The sequence below is a fragment of the Rhopalosiphum padi genome, chromosome 4, assembly GCF_020882245.1.
Source record: "Rhopalosiphum padi isolate XX-2018 chromosome 4, ASM2088224v1, whole genome shotgun sequence".
Classification (NCBI taxonomy): Eukaryota; Metazoa; Arthropoda; class Insecta; order Hemiptera; family Aphididae; genus Rhopalosiphum; species Rhopalosiphum padi.
Genome location: NC_083600.1, coordinates 28050984 through 28066601, shown reverse-complemented (window position 1 = coordinate 28066601; position 15618 = coordinate 28050984). Strand labels below are relative to the sequence as shown.

The 15618-nt window shown below is 30.2% G+C and overlaps 2 protein-coding genes across 7 annotated transcripts in view; one reads left to right on the top strand and one right to left on the bottom strand.

The window, feature by feature from the left end:
* LOC132930978 (UDP-glycosyltransferase UGT5-like) overlaps positions 1 to 13291 on the bottom strand; it is a 46455-nt gene extending 33164 nt beyond the window's left edge. For 2 of the 6 annotated variants that reach the window (XM_060997117.1, XM_060997120.1), the window contains exon 1: positions 13087 to 13291. The gene's annotated coding sequence lies outside the window, so the exon portion shown is untranslated. Of the gene's footprint in view, positions 1 to 3120; positions 3510 to 5026; positions 5367 to 13086 lie in introns of those variants that run through there. The other 4 variants (XM_060997118.1, XM_060997121.1, XM_060997116.1 and 1 more) reach the window with 3 other exon arrangements.
* Positions 1 to 15618, top strand: part of LOC132930977 (gamma-aminobutyric acid type B receptor subunit 2-like) — a 280952-nt gene that overhangs the window by 41832 nt on the left and 223502 nt on the right. Inside the window, 1 exon segment of the mRNA XM_060997114.1 lies at positions 480 to 527. The gene's annotated coding sequence lies outside the window, so the exon portion shown is untranslated.

Below are 15618 nucleotides of genomic sequence, written 5' to 3'. Positions count from 1 at the left end.
ACTATCCCAAATGTACTTTAAAATCATCTTTGTGCATTTATTATTAAACAGTATATTAATTAAATTAATGATTCAAAATAATATAATATGTATTTCAGTCCTTAAACCAAACTTTCTAGACGCTATATCATATAGGATCGTAATAATTGGAAAATATCCCCTTTAAAGTTAAAGCCTAGATTATTATTGACGGGTTACTACCTGTCTACCTTCGTTAAATTTTAAATACAATTTGTAGAAAACTTATCAATTTAATAAATAGGTCTTTCTACACTGTTAAAGGCTATAATTGTATACAAAAAAATCATTCTATTACCGGTAGTATAACAATAGACTATACACAATAGCTATTATGAGAACATTGTATAATTAGGTTATTAATCAATTAAATTAATCATGTGTACAGTATTATATAATTTTAAAATAATATTATTAGACAAATATCTTACACGATTAACAAGTCTTATTTTATTTTTCAGACTATGATGAAATAAGCTGGAATTATCAAACGTTAAATCCAGTAATCAGTAAGTAAATTTACAAACTTTAAATATTTAGTTAAACGATCTAATAAAACAAACTAACGTATTCAGTCAAGTATAGATTGATAAGATTTTCAATTTTTTTTTTGCATTTTATTCTTTAATAAATGACAATAATTATTAGAATGTAAATACCTATTAAGATGTGTGTACAATGTACACATTCCAATATAGTGTTTTTATACTGAATCAGGATTTTTATTTTCTTTATTGAAAGATAAAAATACTTAAAAAAAGTACTTAAATATAATTTGGTAATTTGATTATTTTAAAATTAAAGTGCCAGTAGTTTGTTTATAATATTAAAGGCGCTGTATCCAAATATGTCCCCTTTATTGCTTATAAAATAATTTGGAAGTAAATAAATATAATCAATATAAATAATTATTATATAAACAAAGACGATTGATATTAGACTTAACATATTTACAATCATAATATAATTAAATTAAAATAAATCAATACATTGATATTCGATACAATACAAGACGTTTTTAAATCATTTAATTCAATCAAAATGTTTCTGTGAACGAATAATGTATTTGAAAATGATTTGTCGATTTTCTGTTAAATCAATTATAGTCGATTTTTAATAAATATATTTTTAAATATTATTGAATTGAATGCACATAACACTACTAATGCTAATCAACAGCATATTAAATAACTTGTTATTTTAAATTTTTGTTTTGCTTCGTGAGTTCAAACTAGAATTGTCCGTTGTATGTATTAGTTAAGTTAAAAATCAAACAATGATATTTAAAAGTTAATAATGAACTCTGTATATTTGTATGAAACACATTCAACTACATTTTAAGAAATTTTTCACGTGTGTATTAACATATTCACAATAGACTCCAATCCTCCTAAATTATTGCCTCCGCAACCTCTTACGACTACTAATTTTAAAACACGTTAAATTTGTAATCAAACTACTCATCTATAAACTTCTGCTTAAAACTACGGTACCTGGTATGGGATTTGGCGAAAGTATCAAGCATTAACTATATCTAACGATTCCAGTCCAAAACTCCCTAACCTCCATTCTATGTATGTATAGTGTATATATGTATCCAATCATATCTTGCACAACAATCTTACAGTTTCTGAAGTCTATGACGTAACAGAATCACATAATGAACGATTCAACAGAAGTTTCAAAAGTTGAAATGTCCTTTGAATACATAATTTACATAAGATAAAATCAGAAAATCGACAAATATAGTGTAAAAGCACTGCAGTGAAGTGACCAGTTAGCAAAGTATGATAAAAATAAAAAACCTACAAATGGGCAATAATTTACTTAGTAAACGTAAATTCAACGCGTTTTATAATATAAGACATGACAATTTGTTCATTAATTATAAAGTGATTAATTTAAAATCATATAACAATAAACTTACTAATCGGATGACAGAGTAAAGAAATATACAACGTGTATCAAACAATAATTTAGATTATGTATGACATTTTACATCGTTATCTCAATAGATATATTTTTGAAAAAAAAAAACAATAAAAGTAAAAAAAGATTATCTAAATTTACAATGAAATACATAATTTATAATATAAAACATGTTGAAAAAAAGCCAGCATTTAGTCTGTTGAATGGTTTTTTAGTATAAATGTACCATATATTTTGCATATGAATATGAAAAGGACATTTTATTATAAGATCCGATAAATGTCTATTTCAAAATTAAAACTTATAATTCCCATAAGTCTAATTAATTTGGAATAAGAGTATCTTACTTTGTAATCCTCAAAAAGTTTATTTCATTTTCGTAAAAAGTTAACAACAAATTATACAATTAATAATCAGTATATTATTATAATGTGCACTGTGCAGTGTATGAATTATGTAATGTTCAAGAAGGGCACAGTTATTGTTTTGATTAATAGATGATAGAGGTTATGGTGTAGAGTGATGATGACTAGTTAAATTAGGAATGAAAGGACAATGTCCATTAAAGTTTTGTAATACCTTCTTTAAAGGTCATGTTATTTTGAAACGTCGAATCATGAAATGTAGGAATATTGTATTTTTGCCGATTTGACATTGCTTTTGATAAACTTTCAATAGAATAGATTTTACGTTACACGATTTTATTTTTGTAAACCATAATATTCTTAGTCCGAGTAGTTAGGTATACAGAAGTTAATAATATGGTTGTTCATGGCATAATCACACATTTGATACCTACCCAATAATTAATATTATATGTTTATATAAAAAACGAGTTTGTTATTTTTATTTTTATCGATTGGAGGTTTCATACTGTATCAAACACCGTTACTTCGGACAGGCACACGAATCAACCGACTGAGACTTAAAAGATAATATGTGTGTGTGTGTGTGTGTGTGTAGAGTGAGCATAGATATGGTTAGTTCAAAGTAAGACGAGGATCAACATCAATGACATTTACCAGACACTTATTTTATACATGACAAAATCCAGCTAGGGGCAATTCGATCGATGGGGATGACCGGTGACCGGCTTTGATGTTTCATTTATACGGACGACTAGGTTAATACATTTTTGATACATAAAAATACGTATTATTTATAGGATCCTACCTTTATTTAATCTTCCCACGTTGCGTCTGATAAAATATATATCGAACGATCGTCTTTTACAACTGTGATGGATTTCATAAAAAATGACCAGTAATAACGAATCGTATCCAGATCGATCGAATAAACGTGGCACGGGGACATAATTATTGCGAGTGTTCCGGCGATTCCGTGCAATCGTCTACTGCTTATGAATATGGTACTTATACCTACTACTATACTTAGTATATACTTGCACAATAGTATTGTATGCGAGAGGCGCACTACACATACCGTCACTGAATTGGCATAAATATCGTTTTACTCGTTCGCCTTGGACGATCGTCAACAACAGACAATATTAATTTAAATTAATAAATAGCGTCGCAGTTTGGAAACGTACTCTCACACACACATACATCTACACACACACACTTTCGTAAGAATATACACGCTTCTATATTTTACGCTTAAAAAATTTAACCCTATTAGAAGAAAAAATATATTCAATCATTAGTGTATTATAAGCGGTGTTTAGCGGTATAAAGTTGTTTACACGACGGTTATTTACAAGATATATATATATATATAGAGCGGTTATCTATCTAACAGCTTGATGTAATAATACAATATTTTTCACGTGTGTACTTATTACCGATGTGGCTATGTTGATTGCATTAAATTATTATACGAATGAATCGTTGCCTGCCGCCGCCGTTAATCGCCAACCACGGAGTTGATTAGATTAAAATACTCGACGCACTTATATTATTATAGTACAAAGTACAATTATATTGTATATTATTTTTCATCGCAACATATCAATAACAAAACAATCGAAGTGTTTTACGTGACTTTTTGTCGGGCGCGGCTACAGAAATGTATTGTTTTTTTTATATTTCACACGAAATATTAATAATGAGTAGGTATATATATATATATAAGAAATATATTGTAAGATTGAGATTCGTGTTGCTGAAACATAAATGCAGTAGATACGTGTAATTTTCATTATTATTGATTAAAAAAAAAAAAAATCTACAAAACGTATCTATTTAGGTTCGTTTAGATATAGATGTAGTTTATACATAATCATTAACAATAGGGTGAATAATAATATCGAATCACACGAGTTTGTGAACGAGAAGAAGTTAATGTAGAATAAATGTGATTAGAAGGGACCAAAAGTAGTCAATTCAATTTTCGAGCTTAACTAGCCATGCAAATAATGATAACTTTAAAATATCTTCTATGATATTTTTATTTTGGAATACTATATTATTATAATTCAAGTATTAACATTATTATTTATTTTTAAGAATTTCTTACATTATAATATATTTTAAATAATATGAGTTTTTATTAACGGATGAAAATACGAGGGATGTCTGTTTCAAGTTGTACGTACTATATTAATTAGCAATGATATTGTATTGTATCTATTTCATATTATTGTAGCATTATAAACAATGATAGATACAGTACTATCAGAAGAAAGAATTACGACACGAAAATTTATTTTAATTTTATAACAACTCGTAATTTTATTATTTGTCTGTAATTCTTTATAACTTATGAAACGTACTATATTATATTTAATGCATGTGAAGAAAATATAAAGAAATAAGCTGTAATTTCATCAAAATACATGGGTGGGGAGAGTAATGGTATTCATCTTCTTGGAGTTGCGCCTGCCATTCGCTTAAAAACTCACGCCAGTATGCAGTCCATTTCAGCTTATCTTATTCAGCTCTCTGTAAATTAGGTCTTGCGCGTACTCTTTTTTCTATATATATCTATTACTTTTATCTCGTTTCACGATATACCTACCCTTCACATAGTCCAAAAAATATCTCCGAGCAAACTCTATGTTACTCGGGTTTACCTATAGTTGACACAATCGTTACTCACTCGAACGTACTGCACTTACAAAAAGCTACATCAGATGTTTTGTCTTCACACACTGCAGCTGTCACTGCACCCACATAATTGGTGGAAGCGACGATGACCGTATGTTTTAGCGTGGTGCTCTGATGCAATTTATGTGTTGTACGACTACTATTGCGATACACCGTAATATAATGCAAAATAAAATATTAATTCCGTAGTTTTTAATTAATTTTAATGATAACATATTTATATTATTTATGAAAATTCAATTTGTATAGCAGACACATGCACGACCTTTCGACAATTATAGTAGACGTATTTATTGCTTTCGAACATTAGACCAAACGAAATTTAACGATTTTATATGCTCCGCGGGTCGTACATAATATATAAACGCCATTTCGCTGGGCTAGCAACTATAGAAAATTAATTTTAACTTTATCAGCCTCTCCGGATTGTTTGTATTTAATCGCAATATTTATCGTGAAAACTTTTGATTGCGTACGCAACATAATATATTTGTTGTGTGATAAAAATAATCACGGCCCCGTGTTTTTGTTGCAAAATTATACACATATATTTGCGTATCCGTTTATAGTTCACAAGTAAATGGTTTCCTCTTTGTTCTGAATAAATTTCCGTAACAAGTAGGAAGTTTCTTTTCACAAAACTTGCAATTGTTTTTAAATGTTGACACTGTTCACATAAATCCTAAATCAGCCAGTAGAGAGTATGAAATTTAATCACTAAATGTCATAGAATAGAAATGCTCGGAAACATTTAACGGTTTACAGGGATTAATGCGGCACAAAATGGCAAATGGTACAGTAATTCCTGTTTTATTTGGAGTTTTCAATGCAGTGTTATCCCGTACAACAAATCATTAGATAGAAATAGATTATTCATTAATTTCTTAACCATTTATTTTTAATAAATTCCTTTATTCTTTAATATCAACAATGCACACTTCATAGTAATATTAATTTATTACATTTTTCCTTAGAAATAATTGCAAATAAGAGTTTTCTTGACGTCTAAAAATAGTATTTCACTGGGTGTTGCTTGTGAATGGTAAGCTCACTTATCAGTCATTTTTATCAATTTTTTTGTTTTATAAAATTAAAAAAAAAATAACTTATTTATATTTATATTCGATATATTATATAAAAATTGATAAATCTATAATGATAAAACATTGAAAATAAATAATTACCTATTTTGGAAAATAAATTATTTTTATTCTACATCAATAGGCATGCCCTTTAAATAATACACGATTGAGGAGATACATTTTAAATGTATTCAGAAGTGATTGTAATTTCTAGGTTCATCTCCCACTTTACTCCCTTGACTGTTTATAGTTACAGAACGAAAGAAAAAAAAAAAAGGTGACGAATGTTCGACACTAACATGCTTGCAGAAAGACAGAAATCATTAATGTTACTGACTCGTTAAATGTACGCTTTACAATTGCATTCAATTTGTAATAAATTTCACAAAACGTATTCAATTTGATGGCAAAAGTAGAGTTACTAGGACGTATTTGGATTGAAAATAATAATATAATTAATATGATTTTTTATAAAAAAAACAAATGTTTACGTAAAATATTTTGTTCTGTATACTTTTCTTTTAAAGGTGACATCGATTTGAATTTTTTCAATACTCGATTTGACATTTTTTTCCTTTAATTCAACTACCGTTTATTTGAACGGCAGACTAAATACAAAATTCAGGTCAATTCTGTAGACGCTCCTTCGTAAGAAAATCATCTGAATAATATGTTTCGTATATATTTGACAGTTATGTCTGCGACATAATAAAACATCAGACAGATTACGAAATGAACGGGCAAACGACATTATAATAATTAACTATAATATATTATATTATAAACGAGTCTTGTAAAAATAATCCTGTAGAAAATAAGTTAATTTCGAATTATTTTTGGATCGTCAGTGGCAATAAAAAATATTCCCTTGTTATACTTTAAAAACGTCTGAATGCATGCCAAACGGCACTCTTAAATCGGCACTCGGCGTTAGTGAATTATATGCATTTACTTTGCCAGCATGTCGCATACAGGATTCTTAGACTTTTTATGGTACCACATGCTTGTCATAAATAATAATTTATGCGTTATTAAATACATTCACGACGATGAATATTCACATTACAGTAATTGTTTGTGTGTCTGCTTAGTATGTATACTCAAATTCATAATGATGTTATATTATGAGACTGAGTGATTAAAAATTATACAATATTGCTAACTTAGTAAATAAGTAGTTTATTTGTATAAAGACATATTCAATTTTTATCTTAATACTTTTATATTATACCATAATAAATATATAATTAATGATTTTTTGGTAAGTTAGTACCTACTCACTAGGTAAACAGTGTTATATTTGATAAATTACTTATTTTGAATATTTTTTAGTATCTTTTATTATTATTATTATATATTGACAGTTCTATACCTACTAATTATGTTATAATTCGTTTAATTATTTATTTTTCAAGCCAATTAGTGTGTAAGAACATGAATGATAAGGATATTCAAAAACTACCCTGACTAGTAATATTGTGTTACGTAAAAATCAATGCAATATAATTAATAATTATACACGATGGTTGTTATATTTAAACCTACTTATTACATTATTTAATTATTATTAAATAATTGTAATTTTATAGTTCACCTTAAAAGTACATGCAGTAATAAAATGTTGTCATAATATATCAAATAAAATATCACATAATTAATATAGTTTTTTATTTATCTAAATAGATATTGTTCACAAGATATATTACACATATATTATTTTATGTCCTATGAGAATGGGGAATAATAGTTTTTATTGATTATGTTTTTATATCATTCAATAGTCGTTATAGACATGATAAACATATATATTGAGTAATGATTAATGAGCGTATTTTTGCAAAACAATATCAATAGAATAGCAATAATTAATGTAGAACATATTATAAGCTACATACAATGAGTTATTTACTGTTTTATTAGATCGTTGAAAGATTTTATATTATATTATAATTATTTAACAATTAGCTAAAAGACAATAAACTAAACATTTGTTTCTGCTCCAATTATTATATTAATACGTTAATACTTTTTATTTAATAATATATGATTAAAATATTGGATATACTTGTATGTATTGACACAATAAATAAATAGTTTTGAGAATACAAGATACAAGATATAAAATTAGTTTAGTTGCTTATAAATTATAATTATTTCAATTCAACCAATACTTCCAAATTTGTTCAGGTGCCAACCTAGTCAGTTATTTATCCAATTACGCAGACATCCATGACTTATTAAAAATTAATATCAAAATAAATTAAATTTTTGGACTGAAAAATGTTGACTTTATTCAGATGTTAAAATTTTCAAAAGCATTTTACACGAACATAATCAATTTTAATACATACACGTGAATTTGCAAATTGTTATTACAAATACGTGTACAGTCCTATAAATGCCCTTTTTATTCTCCCTGCAGTTGTATCTTTATTAAATATAAACTTTAATATATTATATTATTTACAGAATGTGCCATGTAATATAATATTCAGTTACATATTCTATAAACGTTGTATATTTTAATTTGCTATCTGTTATGGATATTGTCAATTAATGTAACATGTTAAAATGCATTTAGTTTTTTACAACAAACTATTCATCTCGACGTTTTACACTGACAATTTTATTGCTGCCGTCATTTTTTGTTCAACAACTCAATGAATAGCGTTCAGTAAATTAAATTTATCAAATCATACATCTAAATTGTCGGTAGGTATTCGAGATCCCTCTTAAAATTACACAACCCACCTTTTTTGTACGTCGTAAATGACGTTTTGTAAATCATTTTAATGTTACGTACGTGTATGTAATGTATTATAACACGTTTCTAGTGCCCAAATAAAATCACTAAAATTACGCGGCCTTTGTTATTCACGTGCACCGCAACGATTTCATAGTAGACCAGTGAGCTACGCATTTTAGAACCACTATATTTGTTTACACGCGTTTCGTGATATTATCAGCTGCAGAAAGCTGTCGTGCGTATACAATATACATACACCGTCGAGCCGAACGACGGCGGAGTTTGAGCGGATACATCTCCTAGGATTTCCTGTGCACCGTGTATGTGCGGTGGTTCTTTTAACAAGAATGGCGATGGCGTCTCGACAAATGGCGTAGCGTATAATATAATATTACAATATATGTGTATATACGGATAGTAGTTTTGCGTTCCTGAAACTCGTGCGTAATTTATTGCCGCAGCTGCTATTTTTCTCCTTGAACCGTGGTTTGTGGGCGGAAAATGTGGGAAATCAACGAACGCGGCCGCACCTATATAATATATTATATGTTTTAATGTTTATGTATACGACGTATACACACACCCATAAAATATACGGCAATCGGTCAGGGAGACGGTCGGCTGCAGTCGTAAGCTTTTCGAGCGCTTCAATAAAATATATCTCACGTGTTATATTTTTTATAGATAATTTTCCCACAGTTCGGAGGGGGTGGGACGGTATCGGTGATCACTTTTGAAAGAGGTTTTTATTTATTAGAACACACGTTTGGCTTAGAACTTTAAAACTATTATTGTATTTTAATTGGTTCGTTATTATAGTTTCGTATTATAGCTGTATCTTTGTGTTTGCTATATAGAGTGTTGATGATAAATGCGTGGCACTGATTGCGACTGTCACGTGTTATTTTCATAATATATAATAATACAGCTGATAAAGCTGATACGTGTCGAGTATTTTATGTTGTTAAATTCTATAGTGTGTATTTAGTGTAATTTATAAATGGGATGTAAGGTGTAACAAATGTTACAGCGTTTTCTCGGAACTTCAGGCTATAAACATTATCTCCGCGGGCGTATTTGTGACTGATTTTGTGAAGTTTCCGCTGCCTGGGACGCCTCTTGCAAGTGCGTGCGAAAACCTACTTTTATGAGCCTTCTATATCCCGAGGGAGAATCGATTTTATTCGATACTCACACATACACACAAATACACATGTGATAATCAACAACTTTCGAATTATACACACGGACACCGCCCCTTTTGCCCAACCCAATTTCCCAAACTATAAAACTCAACCAGAAATCGGTTGGGTGTGAAGTATGACTGACACGGGGGAAATAATTGGACAGAAAAATACTGTGTACGTTCGAATAAGTGATAGGTGGTAGGTGACGATTGGCAGAAGAAGTTGGTGAAAGTGAAAGAGTGAAAGAGAAAGAGAGAGAGAGAGAGAGAGAGAGAGCGAGAGACACGAAGGTTTGTCGTTCGAAGGGAGAGCTGATGAAGACAACGCAAAGGGGGAAAGTACTGCCGTCAAGTTATTTTGATTAATTGTGTACATAATATAATATGGTGATACGGTGTGCGTGTGCATAAATAGCCACAAGTAAAATCGTGTTTCATCGATTAACGCGATGCTCTGAACAGTCTGAACCAACCACCTTTACCGTTTTGACTTTGCACCAGTCACAGTATAAAGATATAATATCTATATTGTTATAATATTATAGAAGTGGCGAAGGTGATGGTAATGGTGAACATAACTGTTCGTGTAAGGTTACCGTACTTTTCTTATTTTTATAAAAATAGAAAATTGCATTGTAAAACACTATATATACAATATTATACATCACTTATATATTACGTCATTACGATATAATATTAATTATTTTATACGCCACGTCAAGGTTTTACAGTCGCGCGTCCATCGTGTACAGGAATTCATCGAATCGATTATTTGTTCTCGACAACGTTATTTATATATAATATTATATAAAATATATACATGAGTATGTATTAATATTATTATGTCGCGCTCCGTCTCGATGTCGCCGCCGTGTCCGTATAAATAATTTTTCATCATCAACCGCGAACCCTTAGAAACGCGGTACGGAAGTCGTCTGTCGTCGCCGAAATGTGTTACGCACGTCCTTTGGATTGGCCATGCAGTCGACGAGTGATGGGAAAAAGAAATAGGGCACTTAAAAGGAGCCGACGACGACGCCAATAATTGATCTACTGCCTAACAACGAATGAGAAAAGTCGTACGACGATGACTATAATATATTCGTCGTCGGCGGCATAACTGTACATCGCGATATCATTGGCGATTAAAATCGATTAGATCGGATTAAATATTTTACTGTATCGACGCGTAATAAAAAACAAAAAAGTTTACATATTCTTCTACGGTATTTTCGATATACATAATAATACACCACGGTGCCGTGCATGACGCGTGGTCATATTGCAATAATATGCAGGTGTATTCGTACATCAGCATAATCATCATAATTTATAAAATGATATATATATATATGTATAATAAATATATATGTACTATACGTAGTAACACACATGGGTGTGTAACGTATAGTCTATAGACACGCGATTATGGGTGATTGTATTCGTAAATATAACGTGAAATTATATCATATTATCTCTAACCACCCAACCATATAATTTTGATATGGTAATATTGTTATTATTTTATAATAAAAGCGTTTCGAGAAACGTACGACAAGTTTAGAACACAGGTCTTAGCACCTTAATATGGTTTTATTATGATTAAGGTACGTTTTCCGGATAGCGTATACGAGTGAACGAAGCAATGTCTGTGCATCTCGTAAGAGGCAAAAACTTATTTATTATGTTTACTTAGAAGTTTCATTACTCCGCATAACCACATTAACCCAAGCTTATATGTTATAATAATATATTTGCAGAGTATAACAAACATCATTGTAGTATTATTTATTATTTTTTTACGTATACACTCGCAGACCGCAGTACCTTTTTGTGGTAGTCTGACATGTTAATTTTTATACTCACTACATTGTAGACATTTTAGATTCAATAATAATCAACAGAGAGCTTATCGGAAATAGTTAGTTGTAACTTTGTAAGACATGTTTCTGAAGACTCGTCGAAAACTATTCACGTGTTATGTCAATCTTTCAAATTATGAATATGATTGGTATGCACTTGAGTATATTTTGCACAAACTCAATTCTTGTATTGTTTTAGTCGTAGTATTCATAGTTAATTAATTATTATTTCACTCGTTTTATATTATCCGAAAAATATTAACAACGAGATTGTAAAATTCTCATATTGTTGTTTTCTTATTCTAATGTAAATTATCGTAAGGCCAAATTCGCAGTTTACCAACTCGTTGTATGACGTATCGTTTTAAAAAAAGTACTTTATAAATTAAAATAAATTCTAGGACACGTTATAATTGTTTTCAGACCATCTTATAATAGAATTTGGTATTTTGTGGAATCTGAACGACAAAAATTGGCGTAGTATTTAGATATATCAAAAAACGACTAAAATGATACTGTGTAGTTATAATAACCACCATTCTTCAAAGTGCCAATTCGATAGGTCAGATACGTGAAATATACGTATTTGGTATCAACACTCCATCGCTCCGATGTTATTCTGATCGTTAGTTTATTTATTATTTAAAAAAAAATCCAAAATAGTAGTTATACGAATATAGATTATACTATAATATTATCATGTACCGGCCCATTTTCAGACAGATTGTCCTAAGACTGATTTTTCATATGCACTTATAATACTGCTTAATCAATGTCCTCTGTAAAACATAGATTACGACTTAAACTGTTCGTTAACCTGATAATATTTACCATAATATACAACACTTGGGTTTTATACATCCAAATCTATAACACTAAACTCCAATATTTTGAGTTGAATACAAAGAGCATGGAGCCCACGTTCAATCTTATGCGTAATAGTTTATTACAAGGTTTATTATATCTTTATCGGTTTGTTTCCAAATAATATTGCTAAATAATAATAAGACGTAGAATCCATTTTACAGAACAAATGACTAAATCATCTAAAATCGTCCGTCGTGGCACTGTTATTACTTATTATAATACATACGCGAGCCAAACAGTGGATACAATACCTTTAATATTGTAATAATAATAATAATAATAATAATAATACAATTGAAAACAAACGATACTGCGTCATCGATCTTACTTGACCAAAAATACGTTATAATAACTGCATTACAATAGGTGACAACTTGTGCGAAACGATTTCGTTAAACATTTGATACTTTCCGCGAAATGTACACCAACATATCTAATTTCCTCACTAAGTTGTTCAAACAAACGCGTGAGTGCGCGACGGTCTCTACACGCGCACCGTTTCGTCCGTCTAGTCAATCGCGCCGGAACGATTTTAACTGATTTTCGATCGTCGCGTTTCCATAATATTATTTAATTCCGATGACTGACTTCGATAAACGATAGATTGAAGTGTTCACAACACATTTCTGTTATCACTAACGCAATACGTGTAGATAATTTAAATAGACGCTTTGTCTTAGTGTGACGTTCAACATACATTATTATAAGCATATTTAAATGCAATTCGGGTTTTCAGATTATTGCCATATTATATAGAAGTAGATGGAAATTTAGAATGTTTTTACATCCACCACGCGGTCGCGTAAATCTTACGTATTAGATAAACGCATATAATAACGAAGATTTTCACGTCGTTTGTGGGGGAGCATTAGATTTTTTTTAAATGTCTTACAATCGCGATAAGCGCATAATATGCAATTTTAATAAAAACGGTTTGAATAAATGCGGAATAGCATATTCCGAAGATTCCAAAACAACCTAATAGATAATAATTTAATACAGCACCGTTGTTTGTAATCGCGAACAGTTTGTAGCAACCGCGTAAATTGCAGTGTGCAGCGAGATTGAATATAATAACAACACAAAAATACGAAAAAACTCAGGTCGACAATCGGTTAAACGTGGGCGGAAACAACACTAATTACAACAATATCCGTGTAGAGCTATCGGCATTATTGGCGATGAAATAAATGTGAGCTCTGAGGGCATAGTTTATAAAGCACCGCCAACTTGCGCCTATAACGGATGCAGATTCCCGGCGATACAATACCGTATTGTTCGGCGAGCGATTATTGTGTGACGGCGCGGCGTTTGTCGACTGACATTTAGATTTTTCGCTTACAGAATTCTGAACGTTTCTTGAAATTTGTTCACAATACATTGTTGAGTTCCAAGTTAACTGCGACGAGTTTTAGTTGTTATTTTTACACTTCCGGTGTCTTGAAATAAAGTATCACCGTTCAAGACTCACGGGGCATCGTATAATAATAATTTTGTTAATGTATGTAATCGTTAACGTCGAGTTGAAAACTTGTGTTGTTGGGGGTGGAGAAGGAGTAGCGAAGTATTAAAACGCCAACAGAAAAGTTTTCGAATACTATATAAATAATATATAGTATGTACGTATATGTCGTATAAGTACATATTATATACGCTAACTCGACGTGCATCTCCGAGAAAAAAGAGTATCTATGATTCTATTCTGTTTAGACACATTTTTCTGCTGACGTCTCCGTCTCTTTATCAACATCGCATTATTTGTATGTACCTACCTAAAAAAAATACATAATAGAAAACGAGTTCACTTTGCGCACGATACGACGAACATATACATATTATAGTCTTTCTATTAAAACCCTTCGAACCAGAAGACGAAATTGAAAAACTTCCGTTTGCCGTGAAAGTTGCTTTGTCACGGTGTTCCCTTAATTGTTCCATCCGACATACGCTATACAAACATATATATATTTACGTACAATATACACTCATATAAGCGTCTTTTGTTTTTGTTTGTATGTACGTCGCGTACAGAAGAAATAATTCTGAAATGCGACCGCTCTCCGCTGTTACGATTGCACCTTAATAATATATTTTCCTTTATATTCAGCTCGGGCGGTGCGCGCCATATTCGTATGTGACTTTTCGTATTACGTGGGGTACATTACGTTGTTTCTGTACACACTATCGTCGACAATCATTATGCGATACGTTCATTTCAGCAGGTACATAGAAATGAAACGTTTAATTTTTATACAAACAAACGACTGTCTCGTGAAAATCACATCTGTTTAATTTAGTTTTAAACGAAAATAAAACATGATAATATCTAATATTATATTGTTTGGAATTGATGACCTATTTTGACTTTAAACAGTGAGCCCAATTACATCTCACGTATTTTACTCATATATATTTGGGAAATATAAAGGTTTATTGATTGCTATACCTCACAAAATGTATATTTAATTGCCTTAATACTTCTTTTACTTTAATTAATTTTGTCTACTTGAAACAAATTGTTCATAATAGAAGTATATACAAAATCATAAGTTTGGGACAATTTTTAGTTTATTGTTTATCGTAATTTAATCGTCTATAACATGGTTGATTTTTCAATTGTGTAAAACATATCACTCAATATAGTGTACTTTAGGCTACCCAATGTATCGTTATACGATTAAAATTATTTTTCTATATTTGTGCAGTTTGAAGAATTTAAAATTGTATACCTATTTTCGCTTTATTTTTTTTTAAACACTGCAATAAATCAAAGTGCACTTATTCATTTTTCAAATTACTTAAAACGATAAACGTGGTGTAACGTGGGTAGTGGTGACCAATTAAATATAGATATCCAAAG